This window comes from Dipodomys spectabilis, unplaced genomic scaffold (genome assembly GCF_019054845.1).
Source record: "Dipodomys spectabilis isolate Male_0828 unplaced genomic scaffold, ASM1905484v1 ptg000402l, whole genome shotgun sequence".
Lineage (NCBI taxonomy): Eukaryota > Metazoa > Chordata > Mammalia > Rodentia > Heteromyidae > Dipodomys > Dipodomys spectabilis.
In genome coordinates, this window is record NW_024871079.1 from 321,265 (window position 1) to 342,040 (window position 20,776).

General features: G+C 38.6%; 1 non-coding gene across 1 annotated transcript; it reads left to right on the top strand.

Moving 5' to 3' along the window:
* Window positions 1–5,214: 5,214 nt before the first annotated feature.
* Window positions 5,215–5,318, top strand: LOC122096917. The gene has a single exon (XR_006145431.1). It is a non-coding gene; the product is annotated as a U6 spliceosomal RNA (small nuclear RNA).
* Window positions 5,319–20,776: the final 15,458 nt, after the last annotated feature.

The window sequence follows — 20,776 nt, forward strand, 5'->3', positions numbered from 1 at the left end:
CACTCTAGGCCTAATGCTGCCTCCTCCTCCTACTTCTGTGAAATAGCATTACCCATACTAAGGGTTTCACTTACCCTGTGAGACTGCTTAGCCGCCGCTGGTATCTTTTCCTTTCAAGCCCCACGTTGGGCGCCAGATGTTGGGTCTTCGTCCATCCCACAAAAGATGAATGGGGTCCAAGGGAAGGTAAGTGCGGCTGCTCCCCCGTTCCCAGGCCTCCCTTAGCCAGGGAGATAATCAGACACAGCAGGGAGTCAAGTGAAGCAGGAAATTCATTTATTAACTCAGAGCAAGCTCTTTTTTAAAGCAAAAAAAGACCAGGTGTGCATGGGAGGGGAGGAAGAAGAACCTTATCATGCCCCTAAGCTTCCACGGGATGGTTAGTCACGGAACGTAAAGCAAATTGGGCTCTGCCCACACAACTCCCCCTCAGAGCCATCTTTGCTGCCCATGTGCTCCACAATCAAAGACCTCGGAGTCAAATCTGACACACTAAAAACTTCAAAGGATGAAATAAGTGAAACCCTAGGTCTCCTTGTCACAGGCCAAAATTTTCTTAAAAGAGACCCAGAAACACAACAAATTAAACAAAGGTTGGACAAATGGGATTGCATGGAATTGCAGAGGTTCTGCATGGCAAAGGACATAGCTAGCAAGATCACCAGAAAGCCCACTGATTGGGAGAAGATCTTCACTAAACATACAACCGACAAGGGTCTCATATCTACAATATAACTGGAACTCACAAAATTAAATGCCCCAACAACAAATCCTCAAAGAAACAACTGCCCAATAAATAAGTGGGCTATGGACTTACAGAGGAACTTCGCTGAAGAAGAAAGAAGTATGGCCAATAGACACATGAAGAAATGCTCAACTTCCCTAACCATAAGAGAAATGCCAAACAACATTGTGATACCACCTCACTCCAATTAGAATGGCTATAACGAAGAACTCTAATAACAACAGATGCTAGAGGGGATGTGCACAGAAGGGAACCCTACTGCATTGTTGGTGGGAGTGTAAACTTGTTCAGTCACTTTGGATAGTAGTATGGAGGGTCCTCAAAAGACTCCACAAAGTGCTCCCCTATGACCCACCAATCCCACTTTTGGGCATTTACCCAAATGATCACAAACAAGAGCACACTAATGGTACTAGCAAAGCTATGTTTATTGCAGCATTGTTTACCATAGCCAAGATTTGGAACCAAGCCACATGTCCCACCGTAAATGAATGGATCAAGAAAATGTGGTATATATACACAATGGAATTCTATGTCTCCATCAGAAAGAATGGCATTGCCCCATTTGTTAAGAAATGGAAAGACTTGGAAAAATTATATTAAGTGAAGTAAGCAGTGCCCAAACAAACATAGGTACCATGGTTTCCTTTATTTGCATAAACTAGTATGCCTGACACAAGCAGAAAAGGTCAGATAAGTTGATGGTAGGTGAAATGAACTCCAAGATAAGGATTCAAATGGTTTTTCTTTCTTGCAATTGTTTCTAACATACTTATGATATGATTTCTTTGTTGCTTTGTATGTCCCTCCCCCACGGTATAACCCCTGCTTTCATTGTATTTGAGGTTGATATAATTTGTGGAGGGGTAGGGCAAAAACAAACTGTTTATATAGGGATACAGCTGGACCCATTGCAATAATAAGATGTACAAGATGTTACGTCAAAAAATCAACTTTACAATTTGGCTGGGAGGTGGATTAGGAAGGGGGGGGGTGATTTGAAGGGATTCAAAGGGGAAACAAAGGAGCAGGCAACAATGCTTGATAAGAAATATACTCATGAATGTTGAATGAAGACTGCGGAAATGAAGCTGGAGGCTATCAATTTTTCGCATAGATAGCAGTTTAGTGTTCCAGTGAACAGTCCTAGCCTAGAGAATCACACCAAGTGTGCGATCACTGTACAGAGAGTTTGGCCAGAGAGGAAAAATCCAGGCAGACCTGAGCACTTGCTTGCAGCTGTGGCAAGGCGTTGGTGGTGGCGGCCATAGCCACCCTACCTAAACACAGAGAATCCGGGACAAAGGAGCCAGACCCAGGGGCTAGTGGATTCTATTCAACACCAGCAAGAACTGGCAAGGAGCAAATATCTTCATCCTGCAGATCACAGACTAAAGATGGCCAGGGAACCAACAATCCAGCGTGAGTAGAACCCTGACATCCTCACTCCTTCTCAGGAAGCAGAGGGGGGAAGTCCACCTCTCCCCACCCCCAGCACCAGAGATCTCCATTTTTGATACTGAAAAAGGCCCGGCTGAGGAGCTAGCAACAACTCAGGCCTTGGATGAAAACTGGAGTCATTTAGCAGGTCACAGGAAGCTGACCTGACATTCCAGGCTTAGCTCCACCCAAGGGAAAGTCACCAAGCACAAGCAGAGGATCCGTGGCCCCCACAGGTGTGGCTTTCTTCTGGGTAAACAGAGCCAGAGGCTGCCCCTCCCTACAGCAGCCAAGAAAAACAATTGAAATTCAGTATACATAAACCCTGAGAATGGCTCTAGGCTGGGCTTTGTGAGTATATCAGAAGCTATCCCCTCAGGGAAAAGCTACTGTTTGGTGAAAGGCCTCAACTCTACCCAGAACCTAGCCTCATCACACCATCTCCAAACTAGAGGAAACAGCCATCTCCTTCTTTGCCATCTCCTTCTTTTGTGATAATCAAAGCAGATCTCCCTCCCACTGAACTAGAGAGGAGGAGGATCACAAAATCCTGGGTAAAGCAGAGCATTTTTCTGCCTGCTCAAACAAACTGACTTAAGTAACCAATCAAGACAGACCAGACAGTAACCACAAGCAGACCTGAGACTCCACCAAGAGATTGGTTAGGACACAAGGGAGATAAAAGATCTTCCCATGCACGCACCCCCTTTCCCAATCAAAGAACTCTTTTTTATACCTTTTTTTAATTTTTAAAAAATTTTTAAATTATATTTTAAAAATTGTTTTCTATTAATCTTTTTTGTCCTCGCATAATTTTTATTTTAGGTGTGTGTGTGTGTGTGTGTGTGTGTGTGTGTGTGTGTGTGTGTGTGTGTGTCTGTGTGTGTCTGTGTGTGTTTTAATCTCTACTGAGTTTTTGGTCCTTTTTTTCTTTTTTCTTTTTCTCTTCTTTTTTTTTCTTTTTCATTTTTTCCTTCCCTTTCTTCTTTTTGGGTGACTTAATTGCTGTTTTGCTCATCCTCAGATACATACCTGTCATCGATTATTAGACCTTATCTCCCTTGTGTACATATTTAACCCAGAAATTTATTACTCAATTCAAAACCTCTAAGGCTTAAATTCTTTAACAGTAGTATTATCTCCTCCTACCTATATAATTTTAAGAACTTTTATTTTTTAGCTTTTCTTCTCTCAATATCACTTCTTTACCCTTTCATAATTTTTGTGTTTCACTTTTTATACGTAAAGTTTTGTTTTTTCCATTTTCTCTTGTTTTTTTAAGTCTCTCCAATAATTCTTCCCAAGCTATTTCCCTCTCTGAAATTAGGACTTGGCCAAATGCACTCTCTTTTTACCTACCACATCCCTCTAATCCTACTTTCCCCCACATTTCTCCCTAAACCTAATAACTTCTCGTTTGCCAAATTCTTCTTTTCTGTTCTTAGCCCATTAGTACATAGTTGTTTAATGTTGAATAGATTGTATCTGTTGAAGTATGGAGGTTCCTCAAAAGACTTCACATAGAGCTCCCCTATGACCCAGCAATCCCAATTTTTGGCATTTACCCAAATGGTAACAAACAAGACCATACTAAATCTACCAACACAACTGTTTATTGCAGCATTCTTTAAGAGAGCTATGATATGGAACCAATCCAGATGCCCCTCCGCAGATGAATGGATCAAGAAAATGTGGTATAAATACACAATGGAATTCTATGCCTCCATCAGAAAGGATGACATTGACCCATTTGTTAAGAACTGGAAATACTTGGATAAAAGTATATTAAGTGAAGAAAGCCAGGCCCAAAGAAACATAGGTCCCATGGCTTCCCTTATTTACAATAACTAGTGTATGTCTGACACAAGCAGAAAAGGTCAGATAAGTTGATTTTACGTGAAATGAACCCCAATATAAATATTCATATATTTTTTTCCTTCTTGCATTTGTTTCAAACATATTCATAAGATGATTGCTTTTTTGTGTTCTATGTCCCTCCCCATGGTATAACCCCGGCTTTCATTGTATTTGATATTGATATAGTTTGTGGATGGGAAGGGCAAAAGCAAACCTTTTAAATAGGGATACAGGTGGACCCATTGCAGCAATGAGATGTACAAGTCATTATGCTGAAATTCGAACTTTACAACTTCGGGCAGTTCGGGGAGCGGGTGGGGTGTGGTGGAAGATATGAAGGGAAGGGGAAACCAAGGAGGAAGTAATAATGCTGGATAAAATATATACTCATTACCTTTCCTCTGTAATTGTAACAACTCTGTATGGTATTTTCAAAAAAATTTTTAAAAAGGATATAAAATATTTTGATTTTAAAACATTATATATTTGTATATGTATATATATATGTATGTATATATGTATATATATGAATATACATATATATATGTATATATATTCATTACCTTGCCCATTATCCCCTCTGTACGATATTTTCACAATAAATAAATTATCTGAAAAAAATGGTATCAGTCAATAGTGCATATAATTTTATTTTTCACTACAAACATAGAATGTAGTAAAAATTTTCGTAGCAATTACCGTGCACTAGGATGTGGGCAGATTCTATTGGAAATAATATACTGTGTTTACGTAGAGAATTTGAGCATCCAAAATTTTAATATGCTTGTGGTCCTAAAACCAATACCTTGCTGATATTGAGTGACAAATACAACTTCCTATAAGTACAGAAGTTTTCCTTGTATCTTTTCAATTTATATTTTTATTTTAAAGTTCCTGTGCAGATGGGTTACAGTTACATAAGTAAGGTAATGAGTCCATTTCTTATTGAGCATTGTTACCCCCTCCTTTGTCTTTCCCCTACCATTCCACCCCTTCATACCTCCCCAACATGTCACTCCACGCCCCCCCCCCATAGAGTGTCTTGTACATTTCATTGTTACAATGTGGCAACCTGTATCCTTTCCTTGTATTTTAAATGAAGAAATGCTGGCTTGATTTATGCTGATTCTACTGGTGTAGACGCACCTAAAATCACTCGCCAAGTGCAGGAGCACAAAATGAAATGCGTAGCAGAAACATTGGAACATTTCAGAGAAGATTAGCATGGCTCATGCACAAGGATGACAGGCAAATTCCTGAAGCATTCCATACTTTTACAACAGATGCTGGAGGGGATGTGGCCACCAGGGAACCATACTGCATTCTTGGTGGGAGTATAAAACTTGTTCAACCACTTTGGAAAATAGTATGGAGGTTCCTCAAAAAACTCCACATAGAGCTCCCCTATGACCCAGCAATCCCACTTTGGGACATTTACCCAAATGATCACAAACAAGACCATACTAAAGCTACCAACACAACTGTGGTATATATACACAATGGAATTCTATGCCTCCATCAGAAAGAATAATGTTGCCAAATTTGTTAGTAACTGGAAAGTCTTGGTAAAAATTATATTACGTGAAGTAAGCCACGTCCAAATTAACATTGGTCCCATGGTTTCCCTAATTTTCAATAACTAATATTTGTCTGGGTTAAGAAGAATAGGTCAAAAGCTATCTGCATATGACCAGATAGGATGATGTTAAGGGACATGAACCCCAAGATAGGGACACATGTGGTTTTTTTCTTTCTTGCTATTGTTTCTAACGTACATATAATGTGCGGTGTGATTTTTTTTGTTTCTTTATATGTTCCTCCCTCCTGCTATAACTCCTGTTTTCACTGTATTTGAAGTTGGTACACCTACATCTTGTATATACACTCCTCTAATTCGTGGAGGGGAAAGAAAAAAACAAAATGCTTAAATAGGGGTACAGGTTGACACATTGTAACAATGAGATACACAAGACACTATGTTGAAAAATGAACTTTACAATTTAGGTGGGGGAAGAGAGGAGGGTTGTGTACTTGTGGAGGTGGGAGGGAAAGGATGGTAGGGGAAAAATAAAGGAGGAGGTCACAATGTTTTTTAGGAAATGTACTCATTACCTTGCTCACGCAAATGTGACTCCTCTGTACATTATTTAGCTAATAACTAATATTATGAGGCAGACTGAAATGAGACTCCAGAGAAAGAGTCAGAAAGGCTGATCAGAGAGACTAAAATTGGTCACACAAAGATTGGAAAATAGAATTCCTTGTACAACATATAAATCATTGAAAGCCTGCACATGTAAGGACAAGAGAGCAAAGTCCAGAAATGCACATTTTCTTAGAGATCAGCTATTGAAATATCAATGGAAATATTTGTATTCTTAAATACTTGACCACATGTGGGAGAAGGCTGAAGAGAAATAAAATGCCATCACTCTGTTAGGAAGTCCAATATCACACTAGGAAGTAATCAATCACTGATTTGTAATAAAAAGAGAAAACAATTATTCCAAATGAAGGTTTCATTTCTTTTCCTGTAACAGTTCTTGATTTAGATGCTAGCAATTACCATACAATTGATCCAGTACCACAGCTGAAATGATATTGACCGCAGTATTCCCACATGAAGGAAAAGAGAAAATTAACAGATATCTGAAGAAATGACTTGAGGATGAAATGTTCTAATAGTGATATCTGAGGTTTTGACACAGGTGAAGAGGTGGATTTTCTTTTCTAAAAATTCCCCATTTTTAACCTGGTGCCAGTGGCTCACATCTGTAATCCTAGCTACTCAGGAAGCTGAGATCTGAGGACTGCTATTCAAAGCCAGCCTGGGCAGGAAAGTCTGTGAGACTCTTATGTCCATTTAACCACCAGAAAACCAGAAGTGTCACTGTGGCTCAAGAGGTAGAGCACTCACCTTGAGTTGAAGAGCTCAGGGACTGTGCCCAAGCCCAGACTTCAAACCCATCGACCAACAACAACAAAAAATCTCCCTTTTCTTGGACTGCCTACATCTTTTCATATCATTCAACAAAGAAGCCATTTTATCACCCACTAATATCCTAGCTACTGCTAATAGAATGATTTGGTATCGTTTTTTTTTTGTTGTTTGTTTCTTTTTTTGTCCATCCTGCGACTTGAACTCTGGGCTTGGGCTCTGTCGTTGTCATCTACAAGACAAGGCGAGTATTCTCCCGCTTGAGCCACAGTGCCACGTCCGGTTTTCTAGCAGTTTATTGGAGATTAGAGGCTCACAGACATTCCTGAAAACTCTGGCTTTGAACAGTGATTCTCAGATCTTAGTCCCCTGAGTAGCTATGATTACTGGCCTGAGTCACCAGCACCCGGCATGTTTTGGTATCTTATGGCAAATGGTTCATATTTGGGGGGAAAAAAACAACTGTGGTAACATTTTTTCCAGTCCTTAAACTCTGGGCCTGGGCCCTGAACACGGTTATGCTGGTAGCTTTTATGTGAGCTTGTTGGATTACTGCCCATGAGGGGAATTACTGGGTCTTAAAGGAGATCTATGTTTAGTCTTTTCAGGAAACTCAGTACTGCATTCCACAGCATTCTACACCAACAGTGTAATAGAGTTCCCAATTGGCTACATCCATGCCAGCATTTACTATTGATAGCTTCTTGATAAAGGAGATTCTAACTGGGATGAGGAATAATCTGTCTTGTTTACTTGTAGATTTGTGGGCACCTTCTAGCTACTATGAATGAATCCATGAAACCTATATTGCTCAGAGTCTGCATTCCTTTCTCTTTTCTCTTAGTATCATTTTCCCCAACCTTTCATTTTCCTTAAGACTAGTGAAAAGTCATCCTTTCTGATGGATGAATAGAATTCCATTATGTGTGTGTGTGTGTGTGTGTGTGTGTGTGTGTGTGTGTGTGTAAGATGAATATAGGCCCATGAGTTCATTTCTAATACTTCTGTTTCATCTGTAATTTAGTAGTTTCATACTAAAGTTGAATTGTTTTCTCTACAGAATTGAAGAATATTGTTGGGATATGAGTATTGCATTTTCAATTTTGGGGGGGTCAGTATTGCAGTTTTTGCCATGTTAATTTTTTTCAGGCTTCATGATCATATGTATATTATGTTCAGAAAACACACATTTAGAACAAACAGAAGGAAAAGTGTCTGGCAGTAGTTCCAGAAAATTTACCCTCTTAGGCTGCAGGAAGCCTGTCTCCCCCTAGGCTTTTTTAAACTAGAAATATTCTTTTTTATTTAGTTACAAGAGTTTTCAGATTCAATTCTTTTTAAGAATCCTAACAACTAGGTTATGAATAGCCTTTTATAATTACCAAGTCTATTTTTGTCCTTGGCCTAGGCAAGTTCTACATAAGTCATCCAGCCCCCACCTCATCATTACAGAATGAATGATATTTCCAAATGCCTGAGAAGTTTAGCATGCTTTTATTTTCTTACTTTTTAAAATGGGGCTTGAACAAAGGACCAGGGCATTCTCCCTTTGCTTCTTCACTCAAGACTATAATTCTAACACTGGAGTTACACCTCCACTTATGCTTTCTGGTGGTTAATCAGAAATAAGTTTCCTGAATTTTCCTGCCCCAGCTGGCTTCAAACTATGAGCCTCAGATCTCAGGCTTCTGAGTAGCTAAGATTATAGGCATGAACAACTGATGCTCAGCCTTTCTTTTTTGTTGTTTTTCTTTTTATTGTGATTAAGTGATTACATAATTTCCCAAATTTCACACTATTGTGGGATCGTGATGCTCAGTTAAACTCACAAACACATTCTATCTTTCCTGGAGCAAATTGTCTATCATGGTCTATAACATTTATGATTTCTATGAGCTTTGCGATACAGTTATTTCTTCCACATTGGGTGGTATGTACATTTCTTTTGTTTTGCATAGCATCAGCTGTTCCCTCTTTCTCATTTGTTCCCTCCCTCCCATTGCTGCCATTAAGTTGCTTAGCTCATTTTGGTCAATGTCCTGTGCAGCTAATTGGTCCCGTTGTTGTATGTTTTTCCCTGATTCCCTCTAGTTCTGTGTCGTCTTCCTGGATCCCCTCCAGTGTACACATATATACCATACATATGATCAGCAGCATGGAGTTATTTAGTTGTGATTCAACCAGATGAGTGGAAGCTCTTTGTTTCTTAAGTCCTGTTAATTTTGTCATATCACCTAACATTTTGGATTTAACATCCACTTATCAGGGAGACCATGTACCATTTGTCTCTTTGATCTTGGCTTACCTCGCTCAACATGATTTCTTCTAGCTCCATCCATTTCCATGAAAATACCATTATTATTTTGTCCTTTCTAATGTCTGCATAATATTCCATTGTGTATAGATACCACAATTTTTGGATCCATTCATCTGTGGTGGGGCATCTGGGTTGTTTCCATATCCTGGCTATTGTGAACAATGCTGCAATAAACATGGAGGTGCATGTGTCCTTTTATACTGGTTCCTGTTGTTCAGGATAGATGCCTAGAAGTGGTATGACTGGGTCCTATAGGAGGTCAATAATTAGCTTTTTGAGAACCCTCCAGACTGCTTTCCAAGGAGGTTGTATAAGTGTACATTCCCACCAGCAGTGTAATAGGGTTCCTCTTTCTCCATATCTCCTCCAACATTTGTCGTTGGCTGACTTGTGGGCCATTCTGACTGGGGTAAGGTAGTATCTCAGGGTTGTCTTTATTTGCATTTCCTTCACAACCAGGGATGGTGAACATTTCCTCATGGGTTTCTTTGTCATTTTTATCTCTTCATCTGAGAAGTCTCTCTTTAGTTCCCTTGCCCATCTAGTAATTTGTTTGTTAGTCTTGGGAGAGATCAGTTTCTTGAGTTCCCTGTATATACTGGATATTAACCCCTTGTCTGATATATTGCTGGTAAATATTTTATCCCAATTAGTTGGTTGTCTTTCTAGCACGGTTGTGATAGCTTTAGCTGTTTAGAAGCTTTTTATTTTAAGGTAGTCCCATTTGAAGAGTCTCTCTCCAATTTGCTTTGACCCTGGAACTTTGTGCAGGAAGTTCCTTCCTGTGCCTATAAGTTCAAGTCTCCCTCTTACTCTGTCCTGCAGTAGTTTCACAGATTCAGGTTTGATGGTAAGGTCTTTAATACATTTTGAGTTGATGTTGGTGCATGGTAATAGGCTGGGGCCCAATTTTAGTCTTCTGCATGTGGCCGCCCATTTTTCCCAGCACAAGTGGTTGAAGAGGCTGTGTTTCTTCCATTGTATGTCTTTGGTTCCTTTGTCAAATATCAGCTGACTGTACGCATGTAGATTTATTTCTGGATCTTGTATTCTATTCTACTTGTCTTCAGGTCTGTTTTTGTGCCAGTACCATGCAGTCTTTGTTATTATAGTTCTATAGTAGAGTTTGAAGTTCGTCATGGATATCTCTCCCATGTTGTCTTTATTTCCTAGAACTGTTTTAGCTATTCTAGTTCTTTTGTTATTCCATATGAAATTTTGGACTGTTTTCTGTATTTCAGAGAATACATCTTTGGGATTTTAATAGGAATTGCATTGAATTTGCATATAAATTTTTGCAGTATTGCCATTTTCACTATATAAAGTCTGTCTATCCAAGAGCATAGGAAGTCTTTCCATTTCCTAGTGTCTTCTGTAATTTTTTTTCTTTAACTTTTTATACTTTTCATTAAATAGTTCTTTTACATCTTTGGTTAGGTTAATTCCAAAATATTTAATTTTTCGGGAGGTTATGGTGAATGGGGTTGCTTCCTTTATTTCCTTTTCTGCTTGTACATTGTAAGTGGACAGGAAGGCAACTGATTTTTGTGGGTTGATTTTGTCTCCTGCTACTTTGCCGAAGTGATATATGATTTCTAAGAGTTTGGGAATGGAGTTTTTGGGATATTGAAGGTATAGTATCTTGTCATCTGCAAAAAGGGATAGTTGAACTTCTTCTTTCCCTATGCGGATCCCTTTAATGTCTTTTTCTTGTCTTGTTGTCCTGGATAAAGATTCCAGAACTATGTTGAAGAGGAGTGGAGACAGTGGGAATCCTTGACTTTTTCCGGATTTTAAGAGAATTGGTTGTAGCTTTTCCCCATTAAATATAATATTGGCTATTGGTCTGTCATAAATGGATTTTATTGTTTTAAGAAATGTTCCTTCTATTTCTATTTTCTCTGGAACTTTTACCATGAATGAATGTTGAATTTTATCAAAGGCCTTTTCTGCATCTGTGGAGATAATCATGTGATTCTTGACCTTGGCTCTGGTGATGTGTTGGGTACGTGTTTTGATTTTTCCCATGGCATCCTTAATCCTGTTAATATGGGTTTCTTGTCTTCTTTTTTAAATTAAACTTGCCAATGGTCCATCAATTTTATTTATTTTTTTCAAAGAACCAGCTTTTTTGGTTAATTTTGGCTATGATTCTCTGATTCTCTAATTCATTAATCTCTGCTCTTAGTTTGGTTATCTGGCTCCATCTACTAACTTTAGGTTCCATTTTTTCATGTTTTCTAGCTGTTTTAATTGCAACATGAGATTATTTAAGTGGTCTGTCTCTATTTTCTTGATGTGGGCACTGAGGGCAATAAGTTTGCCCCTCAGGACTGCTTTTGCTGTGTCCCAAAAGTTTCTTTTAGAGGTGTTTTCATTTTCATTGAGTTGTAGGAATTTTTTAATTTCTTCTTTAATCTCTTCCATTACCCAGGCATTGTTTAGAACTGTATTGTTCAATTTCCATGTTTTTGAATAATTTTTGCAATATACTTTCTTATTGAGAACTAGCTTGATTCCACTGTGGTTAGATAGGATACAGTGGATTATGTCAATCCACTTGTATTTGCTTAAATTCCTTGCATGAACTATGATATGGTCTATTTTGGAGAAAGTTCCTTGAGCTGCTGAGAAGAATGTGTACTGTGTTTTTTTAGGGTGAAATACTCAGTAGATGTCAGTTAGTTGCACTTGAAGTATGGCCTCATTTAATTCAGTAGCTTCTTTGCCAATCCTCTCGTTGGCAGACCTGTCCTTTGGAGAGAGTGAGGTGTTAATGTGTCCTAGTATTATCGTATTGGGATCTATTTTATACTGTAAGTTTGAGAGTATTTGCCTAACATGTCTGGGTGCACTAATGAAAGTTGATGGTGGTAATATCCACATCTTTGATTGTTCATTGTATTAATATGTAAAGTCTGTCCTTGTCTTTTTGTATTGATTATAATGAAAAGTTTATTTTGTTAGATATTAGGATTGCTACACCTGCTTTCTTCCTGGGGGAATTTGACTGGTAGATCAGTTTCCAACCGTTCACTCTGAATTTGTTTGTACGTTTGGCTGAGAGGTGGGTCTCCTGAAGGTAACAGTTTGTATGTCTGGCTGAGAGGTGTGTCTCCTGAAGGCAACAGATGGATGGATCATGTTTTCTGAGCCAATCTGCAGTTCTTTTTCTTTTGATTGGTGAATTAAGCCCGTTATTATTAAGAGATAGTATAGAGAGATGCATTGTGGTCCCTGTGATTCCCTATTTTCCTAAGGTTTTCTTCATTCCTTTCCTCCTGTGCTTCCTCAGTTAGACTTCTATTGATGCCTGTGTGGGTCCAGGTCCCTGTTCCTGGTTGCTTTCTTCAGGTTGTGTCCCCCCTCTTAGAATTCTTTGTAATGCTGGCTTAATGTTTATGTATTCATTTAGTTTTTCTTTGCTATTAAAATTTTCAGTTCTCCATCGAATGTGAATGCTAGCTTTGCTGGGTATATCAGTCTGGGTTGGCAGTTATTGGCTGTCAGGGCTCGTATGTTACTTTCCCAGGCCTTTCTTGCATTCAGTGTTTCTGTGGAGAGATCTGCAGTGATTCTAATTTTTTTCCCATTGTAGTATAGCTCCTTTTTCATTTTTGTTGCATGCAAGATTGTTTCCTTATTATTCAGATCTACCATTTTTACTATAATGTGTCTAGAAGTGTTTCCCCTGGGATCTTGCTTGCTAGGTGTTCTATAGGCTTCTGTTATGTAGGTAAGATGTTCTTTTTTGAGATGGGGAAAACATTCACTGATTATTTTGTTGAATAGGTGTAACATTCCCTTGCTTTGATATTCCTCACCTTTGTCCATTCCAATTATACAAAGGTTAAATTTCTTGACACTATCTGCTTGCTCTTGAATTTCCCTTTGGCATAATTTAAGTGATTTTTCCACATCTGTCATTTTTTGGTCCAGTTGGTGTATCCTGTCTTCTGTTTCTGACACTCTACATTCCATTTCATTCATTCTGTTAACTGTGGCTTCCATTGTGGTTTGCATGGAAGAAATGGACTCATTTATGAATTCGATGTTCGCTCTCAAAGTACTGATCTCACCTTTTAATGAAGTGTATACTGCCTCTATTTTTGCACTTATATCACTTCTTAGTGAGGTGTGTGCTGCCTCTATTTTTGCGTGTACCTCCTGTTTTAGATCCTGCATCTCTCTTTTTTTTTTTTAAATTTAATTTAATTTTATTTGTGAACATACTGTACAGAGGAGTTACAGTTACATGGGCAGGATAATGCGTACATTTGTTACCAAGCATTGCAGCCTCCTCCTTTGTTTACCCTTCACATCCCTTCCCAGCCTCCCCCCTCCCCCCCTAATCCCAATCCTTCTCCTTCCCCCCCTTCCCCCCCTTGCCCCCCCATCCCCGGCACCAACGTTGTAAAGCTCGTTTTGGACATGACAACTTGTACTTCTCATTGTTGCAACAGGTCCACCTGTATCCTTAAACAACTGGTTTTTCCCCAACTCCTAAACAAGTTATACTGACATCAAATATAGTGAAAGCAGGGGTTATAATGTGGGGGAGGGACATACAAAGCAACAAAGAGATAATCTTATTAATGTGTTAGAAACACATGCATGAAAGAAAAAAACATTAAAATACACATCTAAGGGCTCACATTCCTGACATCACATTATCTGACCTTTTCCGCTTGACTCATACATATACTAGATATTACAAATAAGGGAAACCATGGGAACTACGTTTCTTTGGGCCTGGCTTACTTCACTTAATATAATTTTTTCCAAGTTTTTCCATTTCCTAACAAATGGGGAAATGTCATTCTTTCTGATGGAGGCATAGAATTCCATTGTGTATATATACCACATTTTCTTGATCCATTCATCTATTGAGGGGCATCTGGGTTGGTTCCATATCTTAGCTATAGTAAAGAATGCTGCAATAAACATAGTTGTGCTGGTAGCTTTAGTGTGGTCTTGTTTGTAAACATTAGGGTAAATGCCCAAAAGTGGGATTGCTGGGCCATAGGGGAGCTCTATGTGAAGTCTTTTGAGGAAACTCCATACTGCTTTCCAAAGTGGTTGAACAAGTTTACATTTCCACCAACAATGAAGTAAGGTTCCCTTCTGTCCACATCCCCTCCAGTATGTTGTTGTTAGAGTTCTTGATTTTTACCTTTCTAACTGGAGTGAGGTGATATCTCAATGTTGTTTTGATTTGCATTTCTTTTATGGCTAGGGATGTTGAACATTTCTTCATGTGTCTATTGGCCATCCTTCTTTCTTCTTCAGAGAAGTTTCTCTTTAAGTCTTTAGCCCACTTTTTTATTGGGCAGTTGTTTCTTTGAGGATTTGTTGTTGGGGGGTTTAATTTTTTGAGTTCCAAGTATATTTTAGATATGAGACCCTTGTCCGTTGTATGGCTAGTAAAGATCTTCTCACAATCCGTGGGTTTTCTATTGATCTTGCTAGCTATGTCATTTGCCATGCGGAAGCTCTGCAACTTTATGCAATCCCATTTGTCCAACCTTTCTTTGATTTTTTGTGTTTCCGGGTCTCTATTCAGAAAATTTCAGCCTGAGCCAAGGAGACCTAGGGTTTCTCCTATTCCATCCTGTAATGTTTTCAGAGTGTCTGCTTTGAGTTCAAGGTCTTTGATCCATTTGGAGTTGATTCTGGTGCAGGGTGATATATAAGGAACTAGCTTAATTTTCTACATGCAGTTAACCAATTTTGCCAGCACCATTTACTGAAGAGGTTGTCTTTCTTCCATTCTATTGTTTTAGCTCCCTTATCGAAGATTAGATGGCTATAGGTCTGTAGGTTCATTTCTGGGTTTTCAATTCTATTCCATTGGTCCTGAGGTCTGTTCTTATGCCAATACCAAGCTGTTTTGATTGCTATGGCTTTATAGTAGAGTTTGAAGTTTGGTATTGATATTCCTCCAGCAGTGTTCTTTCCATTGAGGAGCGTTTTTGCTATTCGGGGTCTTTTATTGTTCCATATGAATTTTTGGATTGTCTCTTCTATTTCCTTGAACAATGAGGGTGGAATTTTGATAGGTATTGCGTTGAATTTGTAGATAGCCTTGGGAAGTATTGCCATTTTCACGATGTTAATCTTTCCAATCCAGGAGCATGGGAGGTTTTGCCATTTTTTAAGTTCTGTGTTGATTTACTTTTTCAAGATTTTAAAGTTTTCATCATAGAGGTCCTTCACTTCTTTAGGTAAGTTAATTCCTAAGTATTTTATTTTTTGTGGGGCTATTACAAATGGAGTTGCTTTCCTAATTTCAGCCACACTTTTCTCATTGTTGGCATACAGAAAAGCCATTGATTTTTTGGGGTTAATTTTATAACCTGCTAGTTTGCCAAAGTTTTGAATCAGCTTGAATAATTTGGGAGTGGAGTCTATGGGATTCTTTAAATACAAGATCATGTCATCTGCAAAGAGGGAGAGTTTTATTCCTTCTTTCCCTATTTGGATCCCCTTTATGTCTGCATCTTGTCTTATTGCTGTAGCTAGGCATTCTAATACTAGATTGAAGAGAAGTGGAGAGAGTGGGCATCCTTGTCTTGTTCCTGAGTTAAGAGGAAATGGCTTTAGTTTTTCACCATTGAGTATAATGCTGGCTGTAGGTTTGTCATATACAGCCTTTATTGTATTGAGGAATGTTCCATGGATTCCTAATTTTTCCAAAACCTTCATCATAAAATGGTGTTGGATCTTGTCGAATGCTTTTTCTGCATCTATTGAGATAACCATGTGGTTCTTATTCTTGCTCCTGTTGATGTGATGAATAATATTAATTGATTTGCGTATATTGAACCAGCTTTGCATCCCTGAAATGAATCCTGTTTGATCGTGGTGTATGATTTTTTGGATGAATTGTTGAAGTCGGTTGGCCAAAATTTTGTTGAGAAGTTTTGCATCAATGTTCATCAAAGAAATGGGTCTATAGTTCTCTTTCTTTGATGAGTCCCTGCCTGGTTTTGGGATGAGGGTTATGATGGCTTCATAGAATGTGTTCGGTAGTGAGCTTTCTCTTTCAATTTCATTGAAGAGTTGGAGGAGTATTGGTGTGAGCTCTGCTTTGAAGGCCTTGTAAAATTCCGCTGTGAAACCATCTGGTCCTGGACTTTTCTCAGCTGGGAGGTCTCTTATTGCTGTTTCTATTTCAATGCTAGATATGGGCCTGTTAAGCGGGTTTAACTCATCTTGGTTTAGTTTTGGCATGTCAATATTTGCTAGGAAAAGGTCCATTTCTGTCAAGTTCTCAAACTTATTAGCATAAAGTTTTGAGAAGTATTCCCTTATAATGTTCTGAATCTTGGTTGTTTCCATGGTGATGTTTCCATTCTCATCTCTGAGTTTATTAATTTGGGTGTGTTCTCTTCTTTTTCTGATAAGATTTGCTAAGGGTCTGTCAATTTTGTTAATTTTATCGAAGAACCAACCCTTTGTTTTGATGATTCTTTCTATAGTTTTTTGGATTCTAATTCATTTAATTCTGATTTAATTTTGATTATTTCTTTCCGTCTACTGGATTGGGGTTTATCTTGCTGCTCTTTTTCAAGGAGGTTTAGATGTGTCATTAAATTGCTAGTTTCAGATCTCTCCAATTTGTTGATGTAGGAGCTCAGAGCTATAAACTTGCCTCTGAGTACTGCCTGTGCAGTGTCCCAGAGGAGCTGGTAATTTGTGTGTTCATTTTTGTTGAATAGCATGAACATTTGAATTTCCCTTCTAATCTCTTCCATGAACCACTCATGATTCAGCAGTATGTTGTTCAGCCTCCATGTGATACCGGACTTTCTTTGGTGGCTTTTGGTGTTGAGTTCTAATTTTATTCCCTTGTGGTCAGAGAGAATGCAAGGTATAACTTCAATGTTTCTGAATTTAGACAAGTTTGCTTTGTGGCCTAAAATGTGGTCTATTTTAGAAAACGTTCCATGTGCTGCTGAGAAAAACGTGTATTCTGATGTTGCTGGGTGAAATATTCGGTAGATGACTGTTAAGTCTAGTTGATCTATGCAGCTGTTTAGATCTGCGGTTTCTCTGTTGAGTTTTTGCCAAGTTGATCTACCTAGTGGGGAGAGTGGTGTGTTAAAATCCCCAACAATTAATGTCTTTGGATCTATATGGGATTTGAGGGAAAGTAGTGTTTCTTTGATAAATTTGGGTGCTCCATTGTTTGGCGAATAGATATTTAGAATTGTAATATCCTCCTGAAGGAGAGATCCTTTAATTAGTATGTAGTGACCTTCTTTATCTCTTCTCACGAATTTTAATTTGAAGTCTATTTTATCTGATATTAGGATTGCAACTCCCGCCTGTTTATGGGGTGCGTTTGCTTGGTAGATTTTGTTCCAGCCTTTAACATTGAAAATGTGTTTCTTTTTACGGGCAAGATGTGACTCCTGCAGGCAGCAGATAGAAGGGTCTAGTTTTTTAATCCAACTAGACAGTCTATGTTACTTAATTGGAGAGTTCAGTCCGTTAACGTTAAGAGGTAGGACTGAGAGGTATTTGAGAGTTCTGGCCATGCTATCCACCTTCTTGGGGGCTGCGAAAACTGGGTTCTTCCTATGGTTCTTGAATTCTCAGTTTGGGTGCAGTTTCTGGGCCTTTGTTGCGGTCTTGTTGGTTTTCTATGTGTAGGACATCTTTAAGAATCTTTTGTAGGGTTGGTTTGGTGGAGATGTATTGTTTCAATTTTTCTTTTCTATGGAAGGTTTTTATTTGGCCTTCAGTTATGAAGGAGAGTTTGGCTGGGTACAGTATTCTTGGTTGATAGTTGTTTGTTTTTAGGGCATGGCATACATCGTTCCAGGTTCTTCTTGCTTTGATTGTCTCTGCTGAGAAATCTGAGGTGATTCTAATTGGTTTCCCTTTGTAGGTGATTAACCTTTTCTCCTTGACAGCTTTAAGGATCTTTTCCTTGGTCTGAGTTGATCCTGTGTGGATTATAATGTGACGGTGGGATGTCCTATTCTGGTCTGGTCTATTTGCAGTTCTAAAGGCTTCTTGTATCTGAATAGGCCTATCTTTTTGCATGTTTGGGAAGTTCTCTGCTAGGATCCTGTTAAACAAATTTCCTAGACCATTAACTTCTGTTTCTAGGTGCTCCTCTATACCCATTATCCTTAGATTAGGCCTTCTGATGGTGTCTTCCAGGTGTTGGATAGATCTATTATACTTCTTGGACTTGTCTTGGATGATTGTATGTTCTTTCTCTATAATATCTAGGCTGTCTTCAATCCCTGAGATTCAATCTTCTGCATGGTCTAACCTGCTGTCAAGACTCTCTACTTTGTTTTTTATCTCTTTTCCTTCTAATTGGTCAGCTTTGATGGCTTCAAGTTCTTTGTTGAAGCTCTGTTTTAGGTCTTGTATGAATTTCTTTACTTCCTTAATTTGGTGTTCAGTGTTTGTTCTCAAATCACTTAGTTGATTGGTTATGGTTTCTTTGGACTCCCATTCCTTCTGTTGGGTTCCATTCAGCATTCCCTTTGTGGTCTCCCTGACTTCCTTCAGCTCTTTGTTAATGGATTCCATGAATGCCTTTAGTGATCTTTGTGTGTTCTCTACCTGGTCTCTCAATTCCTGTATTACTCTTTGATTAGCTTCCTCCCGTTTGTGGGATTCCTGCAGTTCTCTTTCCTCCCGTTCGTGGGATTCCTGCAGTTCTCTTTGAGTGTTCTCAGCCTGCTCACGCCATTCCTCCCTTTCTCTTTGAGTATTCTCAAGTTGTTCACGCAAATCCTGTATCAGTTTTTGAGTAGCTTCCTCACGCTTATGATATTCCTTACAAACTTTTATGATGCCTCCTCTCTCTCCCTGTCACGCTCATACAGAGTCCTTTGTAAGTTGTCAACCTTCTCATTTATCATGTTTGCCACCAGTGTTTGTAGAGCTATTTGGGAACTCTCCTCTGGATTGTTCATTATCTGATCTGACCCCTGATTATCAAGATTGGGAATTGAGATACCCGGATTTGCCATTTTTCTTGTGTTTTTCCGGCTTACTCTGCCCATTTGAGATGAAAATAGCACCAGTTTTGTGCTAGAACACTATCTTAAGGCAACCATCAACCAACGTTTGCATTTATACAGTCAATAGTCTACAGATACAATCTAGTTCAACAGGTACATCTATTCAACATCAAACAACTATATGTTAATGGGCTTCGACCCGCAGAGAAGAATTTGGAAAACCAGAAATTTTTAGGGTTAGGGAGAGATGTGGGTAAAAATTAGGAATAGATTGGTGTGTTGAGGCACAGGGAGAGTTAACTATGTCCTAATCTCAATGCAGGAAATAGGTTGGGTAGGATGCAAGTAGAGAGGGAGAGAAAAAGAAGAAAAGGAAAGAGAAATGAAAAGAGACCATTAAAAAAAATAGAAACGTAAAAATTAATATAGTTATGGAGATTGAAAGACCATTTATTTAGAGAGGAATGTGAATATAATGAGAAAACAGGAGGGAGATAGAGGAGATGTGAAAAACTTAAAACATGCTTAAAATATTATATAGGTATAAAGAGGTAGTACTGCTATTAAGGAATTTAAATCTCAGAGGTTTTGGATTGAGTAATAAATTTGTGGATTAAGTGTGTACACAATGGGGGATAGGGTCTACTATTTAACTATGGGTTTATCTGAGGATGTGCAGGACAAGAGTTAAGTCACATACAGAAGAACAAAAGAAATGAAAAGGTGAAAAGGATAAGAAAGGGAGAAAAAAAAGATCAGAAGTTCAGTAGAGCTAGACAAAAAACAAAGAGATAATTAAGAAAGAAAGAAAAAGAGAGAGAAGACAAGAAAAGAAAGGAAAACCTACATTCACGTATTCCTAAAATAAAAATTATAAGAGGGAAAAAAAAGTTACTGGAAAACAATTATTTTTTCAAAAAAGGCAAAAATTAAAGATTAATAAAAGTTTTAGAAAAGGAAAAAAAAATTTTATATATATAAGGTATCAAAAAAAAAAAAAGAAAGAAAAAAGAAAAGAAGAAAAAAAAGTTCTTTGAATTTTTTTTTTGCTTTTTTTGGGAGGGGTGGGAAGAATCCTGTATTTCCCTTTTGTCTGTAACCAGCCTCTGGTTGGAGTCTCTGGTCAGCTTGAGGTCCTGTGGCTTGATTGGTTTCTTAAGTCAGTTTGTTCGAACAGGCAGAAAAATGCTCTGCTTTACCCAAGATTTTGAGATCCCCCTCCCAGGTTAGTTTAATGGGAGGGTGATCTGCTTTGAGAATCACAAAAGAGGGGTGATGAGGCTAGGTTCTGGTAGAGTTGAGGCCTTTCAACACACAGTAGCTTTTCCCTGGGGCTATTTTGTGAAAAATTCACATAGCCCACCTTGGAGCCATTCTCAGGGTTTCTGTTTTTCAATTGATTGTGGAGGCTGTTAGAGTGAGGGGCAGCCTCTGGCTCTGGTTACCCCGTGAGGAAAGCCACTCCAATGGCTGGTGCCTGAGCTGGG